Source organism: Dermacentor albipictus, chromosome 10, assembly GCF_038994185.2.
Source record: "Dermacentor albipictus isolate Rhodes 1998 colony chromosome 10, USDA_Dalb.pri_finalv2, whole genome shotgun sequence".
NCBI classification, from domain to species: domain Eukaryota; kingdom Metazoa; phylum Arthropoda; class Arachnida; order Ixodida; family Ixodidae; genus Dermacentor; species Dermacentor albipictus.
In genome coordinates this window covers 47,262,194-47,287,068 of record NC_091830.1, presented here as the reverse complement: position 1 = coordinate 47,287,068, position 24,875 = coordinate 47,262,194, and the positions used below count along the sequence as shown (strand labels likewise).

The 24,875-nt window shown below is 48.3% G+C and overlaps 3 long non-coding RNA genes across 3 annotated transcripts; 2 read left to right on the top strand and 1 right to left on the bottom strand.

The window, feature by feature from the left end:
* Positions 1-1,176: 1,176 nt before the first annotated feature.
* LOC135896009 (uncharacterized) lies at positions 1,177-3,382 on the bottom strand. Its single transcript, XR_011508913.1, has 2 exons — positions 2,251-3,382; positions 1,177-1,665 (listed from the first exon to the last, which is right to left on the bottom strand). It is a non-coding gene; the product is annotated as an uncharacterized lncRNA (long non-coding RNA).
* Positions 3,383-11,540: 8,158 nt separating this feature from the next.
* Positions 11,541-12,727, top strand: LOC139051102 (uncharacterized). The gene is made up of 2 exons (XR_011509235.1): positions 11,541-11,849; positions 11,929-12,727. It is a non-coding gene; the product is annotated as an uncharacterized lncRNA (long non-coding RNA).
* Positions 12,728-21,967: 9,240 nt separating this feature from the next.
* Positions 21,968-24,115, top strand: LOC139050643 (uncharacterized). The gene is made up of 2 exons (XR_011508990.1): positions 21,968-22,617; positions 22,699-24,115. It is a non-coding gene; the product is annotated as an uncharacterized lncRNA (long non-coding RNA).
* The last annotated feature ends 760 nt before the right edge of the window (positions 24,116-24,875 follow it).

Below are 24,875 nucleotides of genomic sequence, written 5' to 3'. Positions count from 1 at the left end.
AGTCAAAAACTTATACCGCTCTTGAAATGAAGTCGCGGAGCCCACTCTCCTTAAACTGTAGAAGAGTGCAAATGTCATTAAGCGCTTATGTCTGCCTAGTCCATGGACCTAATAGTTTTCCAAGGCTTTCTCGCAAAGTCAACCTTAAAGGCAGTAGAAATGAATATGTTCTATGGTCCCAACGCAGGCACACGTGATGTAAGCCGATTCAACGTTTGGTTCAAATTGGCCAAAGACAATGTTTTCCTGAGGAAATTTGAGCTTAAGATAGGGCGGAGTCACTGGAAACGGCACTCTATCACAGTATTACTCGCGTGAAGGTAGTACGAAAAGCTCCGGACCGTTTCAATGTTTCACCTCTTCGGCGCCCGTTCCTGCGGCTAGCATAGCCGTCAGCGTAACCGAGTGAACGAGCGCATGGGTGGTGAAAGACGCGATGAGGAAAGCGTGCCGAAAGCTGCAGCGCAACCATGAAGCAGGAAGCGGCGGACCAGGGCATGACGAAAGTACGGTGGCGACGATCGCTACAAGATGGCGCCAGAGTAGAGCAAGTCGTCTGGGAGGCCTGCCTGCGGCTGTTCCTGCTTTTGCGCATCGCGCCCATGCGTCACCCACACACCGCCTCTCGCTATCTCCAGATTAGTGAGGCACTAACGTCACATTTCGCTCCGCTTACACCGCGCCGCACGAGACAGGTTGTTCGCGCCAGCCAATATATCGCGAAATGAAAATAGCTACATAGCTGCGCCGAAATTTCGCATTGGGCAACATAGTAATCAGCGGTGAACTTTTTTTTTCCTGCACAATCCTTGGCATTCGCCCACACCTTGAGGTATCATGACGCGTTTATTTTTTAGAGTTGTGCGAATGGAGACTTTTTTTTTGGATACGAATCAAATAAGATTGGCCGAGTGTGCTAGCGGTGTTGCATATCACGTTCGGCCATCTATCGGGATGTGTTATGTTGAAGAAACTGGTCGTTGTGTGAAACGGGTGGGTCCACATGACAACAGTTTCCCGCGCATACGTCACTGCAGGGGCTGCTCTCATTGGCGACTTTCGTTAGCGCTCTGCTTGCCGCCTCGGCAAGAGTGACACTACTCTCGCGCAAGGACCGGGAGGGAGGGCCCGAGCCGCGCCGCCAGTCTATCCCGCTAACGTGGCCGAGGCTTAACACAATGCGTAAAAGTTTCTTTATTTTGCACCACTCATGAAGCAGGTTAAGATGCTAAACAATGGAACGCATTTCTGATTAAAAAGTGCATTTGTGTCCTCTTCTCGATGCTGAAATGTATCGCTGATGCCAGGCGGTTTGTAAAATTTCGGCTGCGTGATTGCGGCCACGTCCTGTATCCAAGTGTGAATAAAGCACTCAAGCACGTCTTGGCGGCCATCGCAGGAAATTCGAGATTGTCAAGTCAGGTCTTGCGGTCGTTCAACGCGAGTGCCTTGGAACATCTATTTTGCTGCTTTCCAGAAAGTGCGCATGAAGGTTCCGAGACCCGTTGCTCTGGCTGCATGTGCTCATATGGACACTGCGGCAGGCGCCGGACTTGAAGTGGTTCCAAATTCCATGTCTGGTTAAAGCCTGTGTGGAATTCCTTGTCCAATGAGAGCGTGTTTGCCTGCTTGCTTTCCTTGGGCCGTCACGAGTTAGTCTAGATGCTGGAAAAGTAGTAAACGGCGAAATATTTTGTTATAGTCTCACTGTCATTCAGTTATGAATTACGCAACAAAGGGACTTAGCGTCTCTGTTAAATGCGATTCTAAACACAACGTTACTGTTCAGGGTACGGTGAATTTCAGTTGGTACCATCGGACACCAACAGAAATCACTTCGCACCTGCTACTACGCTTGCGCATACAGAGATTATTGTGCCAGAGCCATAAGCCATGAAGTACCGTGTAACCAGAATCCTCTTTTTTTTTTAAATAAATGCTTGCCAAAGCTTTCAGGTGTTGCTTTGGGTTACATGGCAAAAGAGGTTGTTTCTTAGGCATACATAAATACTGAGCCACATATTACCACAAGTATTAAACGTGGCTGCAGTAAAGTTATACTTTTACGAATTTACGTGCCGTGATTGGTCTGCATACGAGAATGTTTCCAGACTCCCCTGTACTCGTAATTACATGCGAGACACGCACGAAAGCCAACCACCTTTCGCACACATCTAAAACATTACATGGCTCTAGTTTATCTATGCTGAGGCCACGAGTTATACCTTACTAAAGTAACAAATTACTTACTGGACAATATATCCTGTTAGGTGGCGCTAAAGCTGGCTGTATCGGTCGTAGAAGTCACTTGCAGCAGTCTTCAGCGGCTTCAGGGAAAAAATCGGCTACCTGCATGAACCGCTGAAGCCACGTCGGGATAGGTACCGCAAATGAATGAATCCGGGTCTCCGCGCAACAACCTTCGGAGTGCACTCGTAAGGAGAGCTGAACGCCCCTCTGGAGGCTGATAGACAGCGAAGCATGGCATCGCAGGCCACATGCAGAAGCCGTAAATCCTGTGCTCGGTCCCTCTCTCTTCGTCCGGGGCCAGCAGGCAGGTGTATGCGAATGGGTCTACTGTCCTGGTGAACATTCCTACTTCTCGTCGGCGCCGCATGTTGTTAATCAGATTGCGAAAAAGAGTGCCGCGGTTCCCTGTTATATGGTCCATACGATAAAGTACCCACGGCTGTATCACGCGTAGCACCATCAGGCAGCAGTATATCCAGGCCATGCACGCCAGACGTTGCTGCAAGACGGGTAGGGCTTCCACGTATGCGCGGATAGCGTTGACGCCCTCTGCGACGGACATCCCCGCGACTCTCGGAAGATCATCGCCTCCCTCATCCAAACGATGCAGTGTATCTGCCGACATGCTCGAAAGGTGGGAGCACAACACGTCCAAGTCTGCAGCTGTCATCGCGAATACTGAAAGCGGCTTGGGGACGCTTGACTTCAGATAGGGCGTCGGTCGGTGCCGAGGCTGTGGGACAGAACCACGGAGTCCAAAGCCGGGAGCGTCTTGTTCGCTTTCACACTGGCGCTCGGGTGTCCTTGTACAGTGAGCAGGCGTAGCGGCTTTTAAGTTCAACTGGTCAGGCGGCACAGCTAGGTTCGGGAAGCGCCTCGGTAGCCGGTGCGGTCGGATATACTTGTTGCGGCGTCGCTGTGAAAGTCTGCCCTACGTGAAAGGACACGGTTATACTAACGGGCGTACCTTGGCTACGGGAACATAAATGCGCGCCTTAACATTGCAGCTTGTCATGTGTTTGTTAACGTATCTAGCTTAAAAATTGTTACTCAGCAAAAATAAAAAAAGAAAGAGTTTCACACACGCGCGCTCTGCACGCCCATCAGATACTGTGAACGAGGGGTCCCTCACGAGCTGGCCTTTTTTTACTGTGGTTGTCATTTCATGAATAAGTAAAATTAATGGACCAACGTCACATAAAGTTTTCTCAATATTTTATCATCAAAATGATAAAATTATACGTATATTCAGCCGAGTAATGAGTAGGGACAATCATTGTTGCGAGAGAACCGTCATACAAAAATAGAGTGCCGTTAACCGTTCGTAGAAAGCTGTCACCAGTCATTATTTTTGCTTATCGATCACGTCAAAACAAAAGCGCGGTATTAGCGCATTTGGCCAAAGACATGTGACCATATCTTGCAGGACAGGGACATCAATAGAGAGGAAAGAGAGAAGGTTGAAAATATAACCATAACATTTAGGCGGAGGCTATGTACCCTACACTTAATTACTTGGTAAAGGGGTTAATAAAGACTATTCGCAAGAAAAAGTATTTGAGCGTGCGCAAAAGTGAGAACGAACGTCGCAATCTGAATGTCATTGTCACATAGAGTTATCGAAGGGGGAAGTTAAGTACAGAGTGAACGTTGCCTTTGCGGCTGGAAATTAGGAATTGCGTGTGCTGCCCTAGTAGAGTGAAAAGTCCACTTGTTCCACAAAAAAAGACCTTTCATGGGATATTTAAATCATGGCAAGAACTTCGTAGTAGGTCGAAGGAGCGTAGTTTTTAAAGTTGTTGCAAGTGTCAGGACTCTTTTATGTAGTAGAGTAAGTGCGTTGTACCAATAATGTATTATTTCAGCATAAACACTCGTTCACTGATGAAACATGGTTTAGGCTTAGCTTGAATCGTTCCGGTTTCACTAGTGCTCGAAAATCAGCAGGCAAAGAAAATGATAGTCTTGCCTAAACAGTTACCTCACGTAGATGCGGGGACGCAACATGACTGACACATTAGCGGCTGTCCTCCGTTGAACAAAGGCAGATTAGATTAGTTTTCTGCCTTCCTTCTTGTTTGCCATTGTACAACCTTTCAGCTGCTTATCAGTGCATATTGAAGTGTTATCGTTCGTTTTTTGGTCGTATATGCAAGCCACCGGCCGCTATAAGCGCCATAAATCCTGGGCAAGTAAGTTGCTCGATTCATACAATTTCATTCTTTATTGCGATAGCAACGATATGGACACTCCAGGTGCAATTCTGCTGTCGCCGCCGTCGCCGTGATGTTCTCCATAAAGTTTTCAAGGACGATAACACTGTCGCCGCGCGTCCTAAGCTGCATGTGCGAGTGAAAGCCGACGATCGCGGCTGAATCACGCCCTCGCGTAAGGAAGGGAAGGGAAGTGAAGCCGTTTTGCTTCGGGCGCGAGGCACGCAACGTTGCGAAGTACCTGGTGGAAGGGAAAGACAGGGGCCACGTTCTTCTCCGGCTGCAACTGCGCATGTGGCGACTGCGCGTGGTCGCGCGGCCTTATCTGGTGAACGATCTGCGTTGGGGACGCAGTCTAGGTGCGGCGGCACCTCGTAGCATTGTGCGTGCTGCCTGTTCTTGGCACTCAGTTTGCCTTGAAGCGATAGACAGCGTAAGGTCACTTCGCTCGCTGCTGCTGCCTCGTTTCCTCACGCCAGCGTTTTCGCATAGAGCGTCCGCGGTCGTCGAGCATGGTGTGTTCGTGTTGGCTGAGCACGCTGACACCATGCTTGTTAATTTAGTCAGTTTGTCACTGTTTTCAAGTTCATACGGCCGATACAACAGCTATCCTTACTTCGTGTAGCTGTCCACTAATTTGCTATCGTAGTCGGCGCTTCGCCTTTCAGCCGAAACTGCGACTTATTATGACACACTGCTTACGTAACTGCACATTAGGCGGCGTCCACTCTTCAGACGGCGCTACGACGTTTTCATTTTTCGACCCTATATCGCCGACACCGGCCGCTAGCGAGGCGATGAAAGTGATGCACTATTCCGAACGACAGCGGCTCACTTTTCGTCACTCGTCTGAGTGTTATGCACTGTGTTTTAACCTTTTCAAGCTCACTGTTGTTCGCGCTTCGGGTATCGACCAATGGTTGTGCAGCCATATGCAGAGCATGCACACTTCGACATTTTCACGACTTCAAGATTCTTGCCTCGTGATAAGCGATCGAAAGAGTCTGGGCGAATGCACACAGCGCGTCTCCCGATTTGCTGGCTTTGACGTTGGCCGTCCCAGAGTTTCACTTGTAGATGGCACAGAGGTCGCGCGCAAACCGCACTGCAGGGCGCCTCTAGTGAAGCGATTACCTTGCGGCACTCCTTTGCCTAGATGTCTTATCAATGTAACTGCATCACACACTGTGATGTGACGACGTGCGGGTTCAACTGCATGAGCGCGGACTTGAATCTTCCTGGTAGCGCATCAACCAGTGCTTCGACGCTACAAGGCAAACACCAGCGTGCCTTCTGCGACGCTTTTTATGTCCACGTGGCTGTAGTTACACGACAAACACAGTTTCGGGCCTTGTACACGGCTACATACACGGTCATCCCTGCCACAATCGCATGAGTGCAGCTGTTGCCGTGCGCACCTGCAGCCACCGAAAAAAGCATTACAACACAACGCCCACAAAAGACCCGCCCCGCACGACGTCCAGCTTGTGTGCCTTTAGTTACTGGTTGTGTAATTCTCATGCGCATGGGAATACCTCAAAGCCTGTGCTACACCTTAAATCTCCATGCGCGATACGTCATTCGGTTTACCGTCTTATGACGATGCCGTGCATTTAAGGCCATCGCCAAACCAATTCCGCAATCACTTTTACACTGGCGCCTGCGTGGTTTAACGAATCGCCGCATTTTACTTCGCCCGCAGATGACGGCAAACAGGTTCGTACGCGTCTCACGCTTTCATACTTCAACGAACACGCTTGTGCTCATGCTCATTTTTACGGCATCAGCAGTGCTCTACTTCGTCCAATTCGCTCGGTAACCTGTGCTCAGCTGTCCCCTCTTCACTGCATCTCCACAAATGACAATGCGCGAAGCACTGCAGTAGGAAATACTACTAACGACGTCTTCTCGAAACTTGGTATCTTTCTTGCATTCACCGTGCCACGTTTGCCAGGCTTTTACCACCAAGCGTTGCTTACCAACTCAATTCGCTGCCACTCATGAGTTGTGGCGATGCGTGTGCCGTTCAGACATCACGGGGCTTCATCGTCGCAGTTGTCTCTCTCTCACCTGGAAGCTCGCGGATCGACGTCAGTAACTTCTTGTCGCATATCTGCCGTGCAGGGTGCCTCGAGTATGCGCCGGTTACTATTACTGGAAACTTTAGAGCGAATGTGGTTCGACATGAAAACGAGTGGCTTGTCCTGTTTGTTGGTGTCGTACTTGGACTTGTCGTCCTGTCAGAAGTCACACTGGCTACTACACGGTACAACACTTCTTTGGATCTTGCGTTCGGAAAGGGTGTCACATCCCCAGTGCACTCACTGCCTGCCATTGTCAGCCTACTTTGGAGACCACAAGGTGGTGATCGTGGTCGTCGAGTGAACTGTCTTCCTACCATGTGTACCATCATAACACTGTATTTCGTGCAATTCATTTCTGCGCCCCCCCTCGATAAATACCCCACTCACTGTTCATCATCCCATTTAATGCACTATTCTAAGCATTACTCGAGCGAGCGTCCGAGCACATATTTGCTCGCCGCGCCCAATCTCATCTGCTGTGCGCGTGATGGCCGCCCCACCAGGGAGACAGCGAGTCCACAGCGCTGCTCCAGTCCTAGCTTTGTTCGTGCTTTTGTACCCCGCGCCATGTAGTCACGGCCATCTCATTTCACACATGCAATGCTGCACTGATCGGCAACGCAGTCCGTAAATAGTCCTTCGAAACTGCATGCGATGTCCATGGGAGTCACTTGTCGAACGCCAGCATTGTACACGCGCCTCGTCGTGCTCGTACCGTCTTTCTCTTCGTATCGGTCTGCTTACGTCATGGCACAGGTGCTTACTTGGCAGGCTCATCTTTGCTACAATTTATATTGCTCCTAAAGCTGGTAGCCTTGCTTCGTATAACATTCCAATGTGTTGCTATCGCATTGATTGCTTCGCACTTGCGGTGAAACTGGGGCATTATGCGCACAACTTTCTATAGAAAACCTTTCGCCTGGCGAGATTTCGCACTCCACAAGCACAACTGCGAGGTGAATCGTACACCCGATCTAGAAGAAACAGTATTTTGCAACACGTCGAAGGATCGTTCATGAAATCTGATCTAACGATACCAAGCCAATGTAGTAGTCGCCGAACAGGGACAAACCGCTGGGGAAGCCAAGTGGAGCTGATAAGTTCCCAAAGCCGCATTTGGGGTTTTCAATGTGTCATGAGAGTAGGACGGGGGGGGGGGGGGGGGGGTTCTTTACGTGTTCAACAGCGATGCCGGTATGGGCGACGGCTTCAGCTACTGTTACAGATGTTAGTCATTCAAAATCAAATCGCACTCTCCGTTGCGGTAGCGCAGTGACAGTCGCGTTTTCCTACTGTGCGCTCAGTCGCGGGCGGAATTGCCCGTCGCAGCGTCTACATATTTATGGGACGCTGCTGTAACTCCTCAGCCAACTCTGTAGGGAGTGTCAACACAGCGTGGAGGAACCTCGCCCGCTCCGTAGTAATGCGCCGTAGCTCGAAAATTGCCTCCACCTGAGTAAACCAAGCTGTAGGACTTTGTGGCCAAAAGAAGGGTCGGTGAAGGCGGCCGAGGAAGATGACGATGGCTGCTAGAAGGCTCCTCCCCGTTTCAGGAAAAGAACAGCGCTGCAGCAGCACCCCACGGTGCCTTTGATGCCTCGTTAGACACTTAACAATGCGTATGTGTGCGAATGCGAAAGCATTATTCCGCTTGTAGACCTCGGAACATCATCGATGCTCTCATTTAAACACGCATGACGTGGCGCCACCGCTACCACATCGTCACGCGCGTCACACAACGACGCATGCACGTATCAGCGAGATTACTGCGGCGTGACGTGTGCAATCAGACGCTCACTAGGAACGCTTTTCTAATCGCAGAGCCGTTAAATATGCGTGAAATCAGGGTAGTGTGCTCGTCTCCCACCGCGGAGGCCCTGGTTCCGTTCCCAGCGAGGCGGAAATCTACCGAATTTTCTTTCTAATGTCACTAACATACTTTGTTTTCAGCAAACTCTATGAGATATATGACGTCAGTCCGAGCATATCTTGACGTTTTTCTGTTACCCTTCACGGCGTCGGCCACTTTTCCCCACCGCAAAGTTTCGCCAGGGCCGACCACGAAAATAGACACCTAAAGCTTTCGCCTTAAGAACATGCACTCCCTGAAACAGAGGAAAACATTTAAGCAGTTATCAAAGACCTTGATGTTCAGGAACACGTATGGTTCTCGCGTTGTCAATGGAGCGAAAATATTCATTGCCTATTGCTAAGCAGTAACAAGGTTGCGCATGCTTCTACCATAAACGTTTGGCATATGGACATGAGAGTGAAATAATCAGATCATGAGACTGAAATAATCGAAAGAATAAGAATGGTCTGGGGTGCGTTTGGCAGGCATTCTGAGGTCAGGAACAGCAGGTTGCCATTATGCCTCAAGCGAAAAGTGTATAAGAGTTGCGTCTTAACGTGTCTTACGGGGCGGAAACCTGGAAGCTTACGAAAAGGGTTCTACTTAAATAGAGGACGACGCAAGTAGCTATGGAACGAAGAATGATAATGTAAATGTTAAGGGATAACAAAAGAGCAGATTGGGTGAAGGAGCAAGCGCGAGTTAATGACTTCTTAGTTGAAATCAAGAAAAAGAAATGGGCAGGGGCAGGACATGTAATAAGGAGGGAAGATAACCGACGGTAATTAAGTGTTACGGACTGAATTCCAAGGGAAGGAAAGTGTAGCAGGGGACGGCAGAAAGTTAGGTGGGCGGATGAGATTAAAAAGTTTGCAGGGACAGCATGGCCACAATTAGTACATGACCGGAGTAGTTGGAGAAGTATGGGCGAGGCCTTTGCCCTGTAGTGGGCGTCACCAGGCTGATGATGATGATGATGATGATGATATTGCCATGCGTCCGGTTTAGCGGGAATCAGTAGACTCCAGTAGAGGGGTTCTCGTAAGAGACGAGAAGACAGCGATTTTTCTCGGGCGGCGATTTGCACTGATTTTGACTCTGTGGTGGGTCCCGTGTGAGCAACGTGTTCAGGGAATGTGTTAGAAGCTATGTGTTTCTTCCAGTCGTCATTCTGGTTTTGCCTGAGACGATCTGTGAAAGTTTCGAGTGCACCAATGTATGATGCCTGAAACTTTCAGCACGGCATATTGTACACATCTCCCGGGGAAGATGTGTCCTTCCGAAATCACCTTTCGCGCGAACAAGACTGCCCTTCAATTTCTTTGAAAGCACATGCGAAGTTGGAACGCTATGTTGTCACGTGGTGGTGACGTTGAATAACACAGTAGCAATACTGTGAACGACAAATCTAACCTTTATTGGGCGAACCCGTGCCCACAAAACAGGCTACACTTATAGCACAACGATAGCGGCGAACACGCTCGGCGATCGTCGAAAAACTGATCAGCGGGTCAAGCGCGTCGGCTTTTATAGATCAGTCGTCGAATGTTCCAGATTAACTGATGGGACCCGCGTGTCTTCCACAAAGTTCTACACCATTCGTGTCACACGATGAAATCTGATAACACAAGGTTCGGCGACAACAGACACGCGGATAGAAGCGTCGATAACTTTCCAGAAACGTCGGATACATGCAGGCGCGTGCCTCGCTCTGCGATTACAGTTGTTAAGCGGCGAAACGTGGTTGCCCGATAAAGATAAGCGCACGTGTCGATATTATTTGAAGATTCTTGCTAGCATTTCGCTTGATCCAGGCGCCTTATAATGGACACATGTTTTACTCTTTCCGAGGTTTCATCTTTGGACCTCCTGGCTCATTGGCATACTTTTTTACGTAAACGTTAACGCGGGTAGCGATTGCCTGCGAGATCTTTCCTTACACTTGGCAAGTACACTTACATATGGCAGGCAGAGGCAAAATGGCTGGTTGAATAAACGCACCTCGACTGAGCGCTTCTGGCAGCTTAGCAGAAGCCTTTTTCGATTATTCCGAGCCTTCCTCTTAAGACGCTAGTACTGATATGTGTACTCACTTCCACAAATACTAACTGGAGTAACCGTTGCCTGCAAGATAATATATAAAGCCACGTTTCTGGAGCTCCAGGCAGTGGCAGGTTAAGTCAGACACATCAGGTCGGCGAAGACAGAATTGCGTAAACGTTTTACCCGGTATAGCGAGAGAGATTTATTGTCGCGATCACCTTTTACTGCTGCAAATGCGCATAACTGTACTACGTGCTAGCGTTTTTTTATGCGAAGCATATTAACGTAGGTTTCGGGCCTTCGCGCGACGCCCGGCGGTGGCCACCATTGACCCTGAAGTGGGGTCACGTGACATGACTTCACGTGATGACGTCACACAGGCTGCAGATGGGGCCTCATATCGCGCCATCGGTCGCCTCCCGGCGGTGGCCACCATTGACCCTGAAGTGAGATCACATGATGTGACGTCACGTGATGACGTCACACAGGCTGCCGATGGGGCCTCATATCGCGCCGTCGGACGTCGCCCGGCGGAGGCCTCCACGCTTCGGTTCGCGCCGTCGCGCGCGACGTGGTGGCGGCGCCTTCATCGCTGCATCACGTGATATGTGACGTCACGCCAGGGATGAAGCGGCGCGCGCCCGCCGTCGCGTCAGTCTCTGTGCCCGCAACCGCGCCAGCGTCTTTGCGCCGGGCGTGTATGCGGTCAAGATGCCTCCAAACGCTAAGGATACGCTAAGGTTAAGCCTCCAATTTTTTTTTTCGGTTTCGCTAAGGAGGAATTTGCAATGCTCCTTGCGGCTGCAGAACGCGGCCGGTTAATCTCGCACGTGGTACGTCCTGTCGAGCAGCCGGCGTGAGGTACGAAGTGTTTCTGCTAAGACCAAACGGGTCGCTCGTGCTGGCAATGACGTCACGTGACGTTAAACAATAAAGGGTGCACTTTTCGTTGGCGTAAAGTAACCGCATGGCCCGTAAGGGCACATGCCGATTTGCCTTGCATAAACAGAACCCTTTAACTGAAGCAATGTGGCCTATATTGACAGTCACGTGCTTCGGCTGAGGCTTACTCTTGCGTCACAGCTTGGCAATTCCTAATCATATCTCACATGATTTTTCACTACGCCTACATCGAGATGCGATGGGAGACGCGTTTTTTTTTTCGGAGCTGTTCCCACTCGCGCTACATGATGGTGCTGAATTGCGTTTTTACGTAATATTCAGTTTCGTTCGGGGCACCATTTCTACCAGCCAGACTTGGTATGAATCCCGGGACGGTGTAGAGTTAACCGCTTATTTAAAGGGCCTTTCACGAGGTTTAAAGGCCTAGTTCCGAGGCATGTAAAAGCGGCAACCAGCAAGGAGCTGTCACATCGGCTTGAGGCGCTATAATTTGGGAGCATTCCGGTAAGTACGAACTTCACATCTTAACATCGTATAGGCATTCACCGGCCACAACACCGTTTTCTCTGCTTCGTTCACGCAGGACAAAGCGGAGTCTACCCTAAACGTATGGCAAGCAAGAAACCGCCCATGTGTCTCCTACTGACATGGCGGCAGCCACCGACGGACGCTGATATCTAAGGCAGTTCTCGAAGCATTTCGGGGCTTCTGCGATGACAGATAAAGATGTAGAAACGCTATGCTGCCTGTTGCGCCAACTCCGAAGGCACCAACTAGCGTATCTGGACACTGTGGCGCTGGAGTGGTTTCCGCAAGTGGCAACGTTCAGTCGGGTCGAAGCCGTCGACGCCATCCGAAGCAGCCTGAGATCCCTCCCCTACCCACGGCAGCGTCTGAAGCGCGTGGCCGTTCTGTACTCTTGGCTCGTGCCTTTGGGAATTTTTCGCCCGTGGACGCTCTATCGCATTAATGTCCCGGCACAATTGATCAACCCCTTCATTGTTTTTACCGAGCTGTCGAAACATTTGCAGCTTGAGGGTAACACGGACACATGCGGTTATGCTGACACCAGTACCTCTACGTATTTCACCATTCCAACGACAGAAGATGGGTTCATGACAGTCGAACACAGGATAGTGTGCTTCTCCATGTGGCGTAGGCTGCCTGTTATGGCCGTTCACGCTCCGGGAGCGATAGTGCATAAAGAATTCTTTAGGGCCGCCTTCACCGCGGTTCTCGTCGATCCCGAAAAGTATGTGCTCGGCTATTACGGTGACTTGGATTCGGCGCATTCAGAGGCCATGAAGACTTTGGTGGCTTAAGTATATGTCACACGTTTACATATAAGCTATACGAGAAGCACTTTAGGTGACCGCGGATCAGGACTGCAGCGCAAAGGCCGAGCATAGTTTCGTTTGCTTCCTGAGCCACTTACGTATGCGGCGCTTGCATGCAAGGCATGCGGTAAATGGCTCTGCAATATCATGGTTGACTACTCGCCAGTTCCAACTTTAAGAAATACTGCGACTAGCCTAAAGGTACATTTATCATCTGCATGCAATACTTTCATAATCTGCGACACTTTTATCAGTGGTGGAAAGAGTGCACTTCTTTTCGGGAGATTCGGCAGATGTGGCTGTGCGCATGATGAATGTCTCATAGGACTGGTTTGATATTGGGCGAAGAAATCGTGTGTTCGCAAGCACAATGAATGTTTTTACGTAAATAAATATTTCGTCGGTAAAAACTTTCTTTTATTGTGCAGCGCTTGCAGAATCGCTCCCGCCGGAAGTAAAATATTATTTATAATGTATTTTTCCCCAACACCTCTTTTATCTAAATTACATTCCAGACACTTTCGATCAATAATACCCGTTGGGGCATTGCATGGCACTGTAATCCTGGTGACCAATAGGAGCGGACGTGGACATCAACGGTGACTTTAGTGAATAAGATGTCGACTCGTATGTTTAATTGTTTCCTGTGCATGGAATTCTTCACTCTCTGTCTTTTTGGAGTGCCACCCAACTATAGCCCTCAGTAACTAGGACGCTAATTGGCCCTGATCTTTACAAATACGGACCCTACCTTCCTACTGCACGTTTATTATTCTCTAAGCGGTATAACTATTATGAGTAAGTTGAACAGATCATATGAGTTAATGAAGAAATGATACAGATAAGTTTATGAGAAGCTTTTGGTACCAACACATCGAGTAGGACGCCTGATCGGACTGATAGACACGCTGGAAATGCTCCTGAGAAACCTGTGGAAAGATTGTTTTTGTAGCAAAGGAGTTACTTCATTCCTAAGGGCAGAGATATGGTCAGGAGTTTCCTTCAAGTTAAGTACACTTCGGAGAAGGGCTTCCATAGAAGCCCATATGTTCAAAACATTGGCGGTTCATTGGGCATAGCGCGATATGCTCGATGAGGTAACACTTTAGGTGAAAGAAAGAAAATGACTTGATATTGGTTAGAAACAGAAGTGACGTCGTTAGTGTTATCGACCGCACGAGATTTGTTTGGGTAGCCTGTCATTGGAGCCTTGTTTACCAACTACCCGCGATACAACTCGATGGGCGTTTCGAGCTCTGAATGTGGAAAGCGATACAAAAAAACGCCACCCGTAAACGCGTCAAAATCACGCCCCTTCGCAGAGCATTTATTTGCACGCCGGAGAAAGCCTGGGGTGTTGAGTACTGGTCGCATCGTCAGAGGATGCAGGCCCGTGGGCCAGCACAGCCACACGAAGGCAGTTAAACCAATGAGTCACATGACGGCCGTAACTCGGTGTATTTGACCTACCACGTTGAACGGAAGAAACACGTCGCAAACACCGGGCCACAAAGAATTCAGGCAAATGTGAATAAGCAGTATGACAAACCCGCCATCTTGGTGTGGCAGCTGTGGCGTTGCGCTTCAAAGTACAAAGGGGAGTGGGTTCGAATCCCGGCCACGCAGCCCCATTTCGCTGTAGGTGAAATGCAGAAGTGCCCGTGTACCGTACATTAGGTGCAGGCTACAGAACACCAGGTGATCAAAATTATTCCGGAGTCCCTCACTACGGGGTTCCTTATAACGATATCTTGGCTTTGGCAGGTAAAACCCGAGAATTTCACTTAAGGCAACACATAGTGCAAGGGGGCCGTGCAGTTGCTGGTCAACATTACGTGACCGCGTGCTAGCCCCAACAGCTGCATGGCATTGCTTTTGATAGCGGCGGGAAGGTCCCCTTCAGAAGCGGGTGCTCAAATGAAGGCATTTGTTGGTCAAAGCTAAAGTAAAATCGAGTTCTCTTTTCAGTCCTCGCCACACGTATATATCTTTGATTCGGAGTAAAATGAAACTGCGGCTGTGTTTAGTTTAAAACAGTTTTTCTTCCTGATTGTTGTTCCCTCCTCACGTAGTCGTGCTTCAATCGCTGCTCCCATAACCACCCTTGCTGATGTTGGTGACAATTGCTGCCAGGCCGCCTTTCGTCCGAAGCTTCCAGTCCCATTCAAGATCTATGCAGAGACTTCCGGTGAAAAGCGGCTGAGAACAAATTGTCGGCGACATCAGCATGGGTGCCAATCGGAGCAGTGGTTCAGACTCGAATTAGTGAGGAGGGAACAAACGCAGGGGAAATACACGTTTGTAAATAAAACGAGACACAGCTTGGTTCATTCAACGAAAATAAAATGCCTAATGAATTTTACTTACGCCTGGCGAGAGAAGAAAGGACAAATCTATTTTACGTTATCACTATCAATAAATACCCCTTTTCGGCTGCTCACCAGCGAGGGGGCGATGACGTCACTATCACTTTCATTGCAGTGCAGCTCTTGGAGTGCGCAGAAAGGCGCGTTTGTAAGTTTCACCTGTTATAATAAGTCCCCCAAACATGCTGTGTTTTGCTGCTTGTGGACGTCTTTGTGAACATGCTGACGCGGTTAGTTTCATTGTTCTTTAACCTTCTGAGTCGAAAGTAGTGATTTACGACCACCAGATTATTATTCAGCTGTTTTTGTACGGCCCTGCTGGTAGACTGGCTTGTCGTCCGAATGAGGGACCAGCACCCTGCTTCCAAAGCTTTAGACGGCCTCCAAAGAAAGTATGTTCTGTGCAGGGGTGCAATTTCGCCACCCGTACGGCTGACCTGCTGCTCCAATGTCTGAAACGCCCTTCGAATTGAATGGCTGGCCATATGAAAATACAGCTCTAATGGCTGGCCACCAAAACAAAGTTCGCGCCTCTTAGAACAAAATGACGTCGCTTCATTTTTTAACTGATATGGCGTCACATTATTTCTTCTTCAGCCGAAATTTTACCCTCGTCAGACAGCTGGCGTGAAGCCCCGTGTAACGCCAATGAACCGCCATGTTTGGCTTCAATGTAAGTTTCGCTACCAGGTGGGTTTACAGTGTCACATTTGGATCGACATTGTTTCCAGTGTGTCACGCAGCAGCCGGCGAATTCGCACATATCACCTAGCTTGTATTATATTTCCTCAGGAGAGGATTTTATCTATGGTCCAGTCTCACAGACGCCTAAAAAAGCATCTACACACAGTGCAGCGTAATCTAGCTAAGAGAGAGAGAGAGAGAGAGAAAATACATTTATTTGTAATGAGATGGGGTGACTTCCTCGTAGAGTGGAGCACAGGGCCCCATTGGCTCGTGCCACACCGCGTGCATGCCGGATCAACCGTCGCTGCTCTTGCAGCGACGTTGGTCAGCGTAGTGTCTAGGAGGAAGGTGAAGGAATAGGGGAGTAACCCGGAGGGTGTGGCCACTCACAGGTGCAACGATATACTGTGGGCTTTGCTCCGCGGTAGGGATAGTATAAGGAATATTGTGTGGGGTTGAAGACGTCAAGGTAAAAGAGGCAGGGAAATTAATTAGTTTGAAGGCTTCGCCACGTGACGGCATCTTCTGCGGTTAAGTGAATTATGTGACGGGGGAAGTGTCTCCTGCTCGATCTTCAATGTTGTAGAGTTTCAGTGTAGTTCAGTGGTTCTGTCGGTGTGTCGTCTGGGATCGACAGCTCTTCCAATGGCGCCTGATTAGCGATCACTCGGGGTACTGCATTAGCCTGTCCATTACAATTTAGAGAGATGTGTCCAGGCGTCCATGCGGTACGCACCCTGTGTAACGCTGTGTGGTGTAATGATGTAAGGATACGGTGCGTGTAGGGTGTCACCCTCCCTTGTGCCAAAGTCCTGTAGTCGGTCTTAGGATTTGTGACCACTGTGATGGGTCCATCCAGTGCCGGTATTGTTCAAGCGTGTACAATGGCTAGGGCGATAGCAGCTTCTTCCGCCCGTGCCATTGTCCACAGTGTTGAGCGTAGATAAGCCTTCATAATGCCTGTAGTATGTAGTACCACTAGACATAGGGCTCCTCTTTATGGGTTGCGGGCCACGTCGGTGTGTAGGACGAAGTGTAGAGCCAGGGCTTGTGCTCTTGCCTTTCTTCGGCCTTTATGACAGTCTGGGTGCACATTCCGGGGAATTGGGGCCGCGTGAATTTTGTTCCGAATGCTAAGCGCAAGAAGTGTGCGGTCTTCCTTTTGTGGTTTTCTGTGTGTTTGGTATCCTACCCGTGATGGAATGAGGCACCGTTGCCATGTAGTTGGCTCCTAAGATGACCATCGCCTAGATCGCGGATGTGTTGTGCACCACAAGTCTTAGTAAGAGCTGCGGGGACGCATGTTGGGGTAGTCCCAGCGCTGCCTTTAGTGTTGTACGGAGGAGGGTGTCCATCTGATGCATGTCCATCTGAGTCAGGTGTACTTAGATTTAGGTGCACGTTAAAGAACCCCAGGTGGTCAAAATTTCCGGAGTCCTCCACTACGGCGTGCCTCATAATCAGAAAGTGGTTTTGGCACGTAAAACCCCATAATTTTTTTAAATTCCATCTGAGTCAGTGTATGAAAGGGGGAGGTGGTAGTTTAATCTGCTAATTATGAGGGCGCGCACGATTCAAAGTAAATATTTTTTTGGCGTTCATGTCGACGGTTTGTAATGCGCTTAATCATGTGCGTTACTTGGGTGATTTGTTGATGGAGTATGTGTAGTCTAAGAGGAAGCTTTAGCTCGGGATCAACTCCGACGCCGCCTATTCAGATACATGTAAAACTCAAAAACGTTTTTCGGAACTAAACCCTTGACCGATATTAGTTAAATTTGTTGCATTTAAGAGAGAAAGTTAAGTTCTAGTGATTGCTGGAAGCGGAATTTCGTTTTTGGGCTTGAAATTTATAAAACATATTTTCAAAGTTCGAAAGCTTGAAGAAAAAATAGACGCACGAAGTTTACAAAATAATAATGCTGCATCAAAGAGAGATATCGCGTTTCCGTAAACGGACCCGATTAGATCATTCCGCGCGAACAAATTTGATATGTAATTTCATATCTTCCGTGAATTTGTTACGCTGTGTACAAGGGCTCTGCAAATGTTTATTTTCATATTACTAATTTGTGCGATTCATATGTAACATATCAGTTTTATACGCTTTAGATGTACTATTTGATGCAATTCACAGAATTGTGACATTATTTTTCAGTGCTTACTTAGAGTTGTAAACATGATAGTTCCAACCTCTATATATTTTCGATTTTTCCCCCTTTTCAATGAAAATTAACGACCTAAATGAAAACTTACAAACCCGCAGTCACTAGATTTCTAAGTTTGTGTTTTAAACTGAACAAATTTCCTCAAATTTGGTGAAGTGGCTGCCGAGAAAAACGAATTCTCCTTTTACATTCATTCAGACAGGAGCACCCGAGCTAAAACTTCCTCCTAAATCCCCAGTAAGGATTACTTCATCCTTGCAGTGGGTGAGAGCGCTTGCCTAGTTGGTGTGTATTGTGGAGATACACTTATAACTCACAATAACCGGCCACCTTGCACGCTAAAATTCAATGCCAGCCGTTCACAATTCATTAGCATAACGTGAATATCTATTTTCTCTTTGTGACAAACCGTAGCTGAAAGCAAAATGCTTTGGACCCGTTCTCGTGAAAGGCACTCAAAGTGAATAGATGGAAAATCCTGCGTCTAAAAGTCTTGTGAAAGTGAACGCAGATTCTTGCTGATAACAAATAAATTCCTTTTTTTGTAGTCTTTCATCACTTTAAAACGCTTTCTTTACGTGCCGCTGATCCTGCTAACGAAACAAGAATTGTTAAATGATCACTGACGCCGGTAATGACTGTTAGAGAAAACAGCAAGGGAAGCTAGTGATGCCCGTAGAAGGCTATGGAGGGATGCCGCTGTGGAAGTAATGCGTGCTGGAAACTGTAGAAGCTGTCATAGTCCAAACTGAGGAAGAGGGTGTACTGCAGATGATGGCAGTAGGAAGAATGATAGGATTTGACCATTGAATACTAGGAAAACTGAAATCACCCGATGAAGGTCATCAATGCCTTTGGAAATCTTTCAGTTATTTCGCTTAAGCTGTCGTGCTAGACAATGCCGTTCGTCAACGCCTGCCTGGTACCTTCGACATGGCTTCTCAACCAGCTGTCGTTTCCATTTCTGTATTGAAGCTCCACCAAGGCAAATTACGTGGCACAGAACTATTGCAGGGCAAGCGGCAACGATAAGCTTGAAATCCAGCTTACGGCATCAGGGGCGGCCGAAATTAAAAGCTAGATTCAGCAAGCTGAGCTGATCGCTTTTATTTATCCTAGTGCACCTGCGTGGTGTGAGTCGACTTTCGATGCCTTACATGTATACCAACCACCCCAAAGAAATTCATGAGACTCGACTTTGTCTGATTGATATCATCGAGAGCAAGCAGAAAGGAGCGCGCGAGAAAAAGACTCGTTTGTTTACCTTGCCCGTTGGCCGACTGCGATGAGCGTCGCATGTGATTTCCTGGGTAAATCGAGTGTATTTATCTTCCAAGGGCACCCTTTCTTGCAGCGTTCTTAAACTATTTCTAGTATCCATGAACGCAAAAGTCGATAGAAGCGGATCTTTTTACACCACGTACAAAGAGGCGCGACGTTTCAAGACGTTCTCACTCCTTCAAGGCTGCTAGCTGAGAACTCAGGATTTTCACCTGCAGGGGCCGCGATGGCACTGCATGTCAGGTTCGAATCAGCCGAGCACGAGGCTGTGCACAGTAAAGGGTTCTACAAAACAATGTCTGGAGAATAACAACCACTGTAAAAAAAAAATTCGGTAGACACTTGCGACTGCTTATTTGTGGAGACGCGAAAGCGTTATGCCGTATGTAGACATCGGAACGTCATCGACGCGCTCATTTTATACACGCATGACGTGGCGCCACCATTTCAACACCATCACGTGTGCCTCGCAATGACGCACACACAAGTCAGCGAGATGTTAGCGACGTGAGGTGTGCAATCAGGCACGCACTAAACAAACTTCTAGTACGGCAGAACCATGGAACATGCGGGGATTCAGAGAAGCGCGCTTGTTTTTCACTTCCGACGCCTGGGTCATATTCCCACCAAGGCCGAAATAATTTTCTTTTTTAATGTTCCTAAACTACTTAGTTTTCGGAAAACTCCCTGAGAAATGTGACGTCAACCCGAGCATCTTTTGACGTTTTTCTATTACTCTCCAGGGCATCGGCCATTTTTCGCCACGTCGCAGTTTCGCCAAGCTCAACCGCCAGCATAGAGACCTAAGGTTTTTGCCTTAAGAACATATCCTCGCTAAAATGTCGGAACTCGTACGGTTCTCGCGTTCACAATGGAGTGAAAGTACAGATTAGTAAGCAGTAACAAGGTTGATCATGCTTCTAGCATAAACTTCTCGTATTTTGCTTTGTGCCCGGTTTAGTGGGCATTAGTACATTGCATTAGAGGAATCGTCGTAGGAGGCGTTAAGACTGATTTTTCGTGGATGGCGATTTGCGCCCATTTTAATTCTGTGGTGGGCCCCGTGTAAGCAGCGTGTTCGGCCAATGCGTTAGACGGTATGTGTGTTTTCCAGACTTCCTTGTGATATTGCCGAGACGCGCTTTGAAAGCTATGAATTCCCCGAGGAATGATGCCTGAAACTCTGCGCAGGCTAACCTGCAAGCACCTCCTGGGGAAGGTGTCAGTTCAAATCACATGCGAAGTTGGAACTTTATAATATTTAAAGATTCTTCCTAGCGTTTTGGTTGTTCCAGGGGACTATTCAATGGAGGCGCGTTTTACTCTTTTAGAGGCTTCGTCATTAGACCCCAGGGTTGATTTGTGTACTTGTTTCCGCAAAGGTTGACGCAGGTAACCGATGTCTCAGACATCCGTTCTTATTCGTCCCACATTTACTTTCCGGGAACCTCCCCCTTAGCACAGCGAAATGACTGATTGAATAAACGCACCGCGACAGAGCGCTCTGGCCCCTTATGATGTTGCTAGTCGAAGTCTTTTTCTCTTATTCCGAGCCTTTCTCTTCAGACCTTAGTACTGATAGGTGTATCTATTTCCCCAAAGGCTGACTGGAGTAGCAAAGTAAGTATACCTTGTAGCGTAGCTTCCATAGGAGCCCGTACGTTCAAAACATGGCGGTTCATTTGTTGTTCATGCAGCTTAGCGCCATCTGTATGTTGAGGGCACACTTCCGGAGGAAGGAAAAATATTGTGACGCCATATCCGTTAAAAACAGTGGTGGCGTCATTTTGTTTTCCAAGGCGTGAAATATGTGTTGCTGGCCTGCCTGTAGAGATGTAGTCAAATGCCCCGCCATTCGACTTGATAGGCGTTTCGAGCTTTCACCGCGGAAAGTGATGCTGGAAAATGCCAGCCGTACGGTTGTCGAAGTCGCACCGCTGCACACAACATATTTTCTTTGGAGGCCGACGAAAGCTTTACGTGTACAGCGCTGATCCTACCGTCGGATCCCAAGTCCGTCGCCCAGCGCAGTCGCACAAAAACAACTAAACCATTATCTGACGGTCGTAACTCGCTACTTTTGACTGAACAGGTTAAGAAGCGTTCAAGCTACCCGCGTCACCAAATTCAGACAGCTTTCGACAAGCAAAACAGCACAGCGTGTGAGGGTGGTATATTTGAGCAGGTGAACTTTAGAGCGCACCATTCTGCACATTTCAAGCGGTACATCGCATTGCGAGTGATAGCGGCGTCAACGCCCCCCTGTAACGATAGGCGCTGAAAAGAAATATATTTCTTAAAGATAATAAAATTAACTAAATTTGTATTTTCTTAACTCGTCAAAAATATATAAAGTTGACCAGGAATTTTATATTCGTTTAATCAATTGAACTGTGTTTCTCTTGAATTCAACAGCGCTTTTTTTCTTTCCCAGTATTTGTCCGCTCTAAACATAGTCGCGCTTCAATCGCCGCCCCCATAACCACCCTTGCTGTTCTCGGTGACAATTTTACTCTACTGCGTTTTTACCGAAGCTAAGCGACCAATTTGAATCGACCTCGGGAGTAACCGTTGCCTGCAAGGTGATATGAAGAGCTGCGTTTCTGGCGGGCCAGGCAGTGGCTTGTAAAGGTAAGACACATCAGGTCGGCGATTTGCGTAAATGTTTTATCCCTAGAGTTTTGCGCTCCGAGAGTGATTTACCGCACGGTGGCAATCGCCTGTCACCGCGGCGAATGCACATAATTGTGCTTCGTACGAGCGTTCTTTATCTTTTTGGTTTCGCTGAGGCGGAATTTCCAATGATTATCGCTGATGCGGCAGGCGGTCGGGTCGATATCTTGCACGCGGTATATCCTGTCGAGCAATGCCGGCGTGAGATACGAATTGTTTCTGCTGCGACCAAGATGGTGGACACACGTGCTGGCGATGGCGTCACGTGACGTTCAACGATAAAGGGTGCACTTTTAGTTGGCGTAACGTAACCGCATGGCGCGCAGAGGCGCATGCCGGTTGGCGCTGCACTAAACAGGGGCCTTTGTGTGAAGCAGATGGCACGTATCGACAGTCATGAGCTACGGCTCACGTTTACGTCCGCGTCACAGCTTGGCCATTCCTAATCAGTTCTCACATTATTTTTCACTACAATTACAGTGAAATGCGATGGGAAGCGCTATTATTCTTTTATTTTCGGAGCTGTTCGAACGTGCGCTATTTGATGGTGCTGAATCGCGTTTTCGCGTATAGTCTTCAGCTTCATTCGGGGCACCATTTCTACCCACCGCACTCGGTTTGAATCCCAGGACCGTGTAGACTTAACCGCTACTTAAGGACCTTTCACGAGGTTGAAAGCCTAGTTCCGAGGCATGTAAAAGCGTACGCCAGCAAGGTGCTGCGCCATCGTCTTGAGGCGCTATCCTGGGAGAGCATTCCGGTAAGTGTCAACTTCACTTCTCAACATCGAACAGGTATTCACCGGCCTCAAAAACCGTTTTCCTCTGCTGTGTTCACGCAGGACCAAGCGTAGTGTGCCCTACACGTTTGGCAAGCAAGGAACCGTCCATGTGTCCTCTACTGAGACGGCGGTAGCCACTGACGGACGCCCACATCTAAGGCAGCTCTCAGAAGCATTTCCTGGCTTCTGCGATGACAGATAAAGATGTAGAAACGCTATGCAGTGTTTTGAACCAACTCCAATGGGAGCAACTAGCGTATTTGTACACCGTGGGGCTGGAGTGGTTTCCGCGAGTAACAACAATCCATGTGCGCGAAGTCCTCGACGCCATCCGATGCTGTCTGCTATCCCTCCCCTACCGACGGGAGCGCCTGAAACGCGTGGCCGTTCTGTACTGTTGGCTCGTGCCTTTGAACATATTGCGCCCGTGGACGCTCTATCGCATTAATAACCCCGCAAAAGTGCTCGATCCCTTCGATGTTTTTGGCGAGCTTCAGAGACACTTGCAGCCTGAGGATCACGCGGACACATGCGGTTTTGCTGAGGACCGTAACTCTATGTATTTCAGCATTCCCGTTACAGAAGATGGCTTCACGACAGTCGAACACAGGATAGTGTGCGTTTGCATGTGGCGCCAACTGCCCGTTCTGGCCGTCCACGCTCCGGGAGCGATATTCCATAAAGAATACTTTAGGGCCGCCCTCGCCGCGGTTCTCGTGGATCCCGAAAAGTATGTGCTCGGCTATTACGGTGACTTCGACTCGGCGCATTCACAGGCCATGAAGACTTTGGTGGCCTAAGAACATTTCACACGTTTCACGTAAAAGTACACGAGAAGCACGTTAAGCCACCGAAGATCAGGACTGCCCCGCAAAGGCCTAGGGTAGTTTCCTTTGCCCTTGAGCCATTTCCGTATGTTAGGCTGGCATAGAAGGCATGCGGCAAATGGTTGTGAACTGTCTTGGTTTGCTAGTCTCCAGAAGAACTTTAACAAATTCTGGGAGCGGCCTAAACGTACATTTTTCGTCGGCGTGCAGTACTTTCATTGTCAGCGACACTTTTATCAGTGGTGCAAACCGTGCAGTTCTTTTGAGGTGATTCGGTAGATTTGGCTGTGCCCATGATAAATGTCTGATACGACTGGTTTGATGTAGGACCAGTCAGCAGTTTGTTCGCAATCACAATGCATGTTCTTACTTAAATAAATATTTCGTTGGTAAAAACATTTTTTTTTTAATATGCAGCGCTTGAAGAGTCGTTCCCACTAGAGGTAAAATATCATGCCTACGAATGTTTAAAATACTTAGTTTAAAGTTTTTTTTTTTACTGAGACATTTTCGTCTGAAATGCATTTCCAGAGAGCTCCGACCGAAAATACCGGTTAGGGCATTGCATGCCACTGTGATCCTGGTGGCCAATAGGAGTGGACGCGGTCATCCACGGTGATTTCAGTGAATAAAACATCGATTCGTACGTCTGTTTCCTGCGCATGAAATGCTTCACTGTCCATGTCTCTCTATAATGCCACCTAACTAGAGCCCTCTATAATTATGACGTTAGTTGGCCCTGATATTCACAAATACGAGATTTACCCTCCTACTGCACTTTTCATAGGTTTTAGGCCGTATAACTATAATGACTAAGTTGAAAAGTTCGGATGAGTTACTGAAGATATGATAGAGAGGAAATTAATTGTGAACTGCCCGAACTCTTGGTGCCAACACGCCGAGTAGGACGCCTGATCGGACTGATAGGCAAGCTGGAGATTCTCCTGAGAAACTTGTGGAAAGATTTTCTGTAGCAAGCGAGTTACTTCATAAGGGCAGGCATATAGTCAGGAGTTTCCGTCAAGGTAAGTACATTTTGTAGACGAGCTTCCATAGAAGCCCATACGTTCAACACATTGGCGGCTCGTCGGCGGTTTATTGGGCATAGCGCCATCTGCTCGATGAGGTAACATATCCGACAAAAGAATGAAAATGACTTGATTTTGAATAGAAACAGAAGTGACGTCATTACTGTTGTCGAATGCGCGAAATTTGTATGGATAGCCTGTCACTGGAGCCACGTTTCCAAACTACCCGCGAAACAATTCGATACACGTTTCGAGACCTGAATGTTGAACGCTATACAACAAAACGCTGGACGTGCAGCCGTAAAAATCACACCCATTCACAGAAAGCTTATTTCCAGGCCGAAGAAAGCCTCGGGTGTTGAGTACTGGTCGAATTGTCACA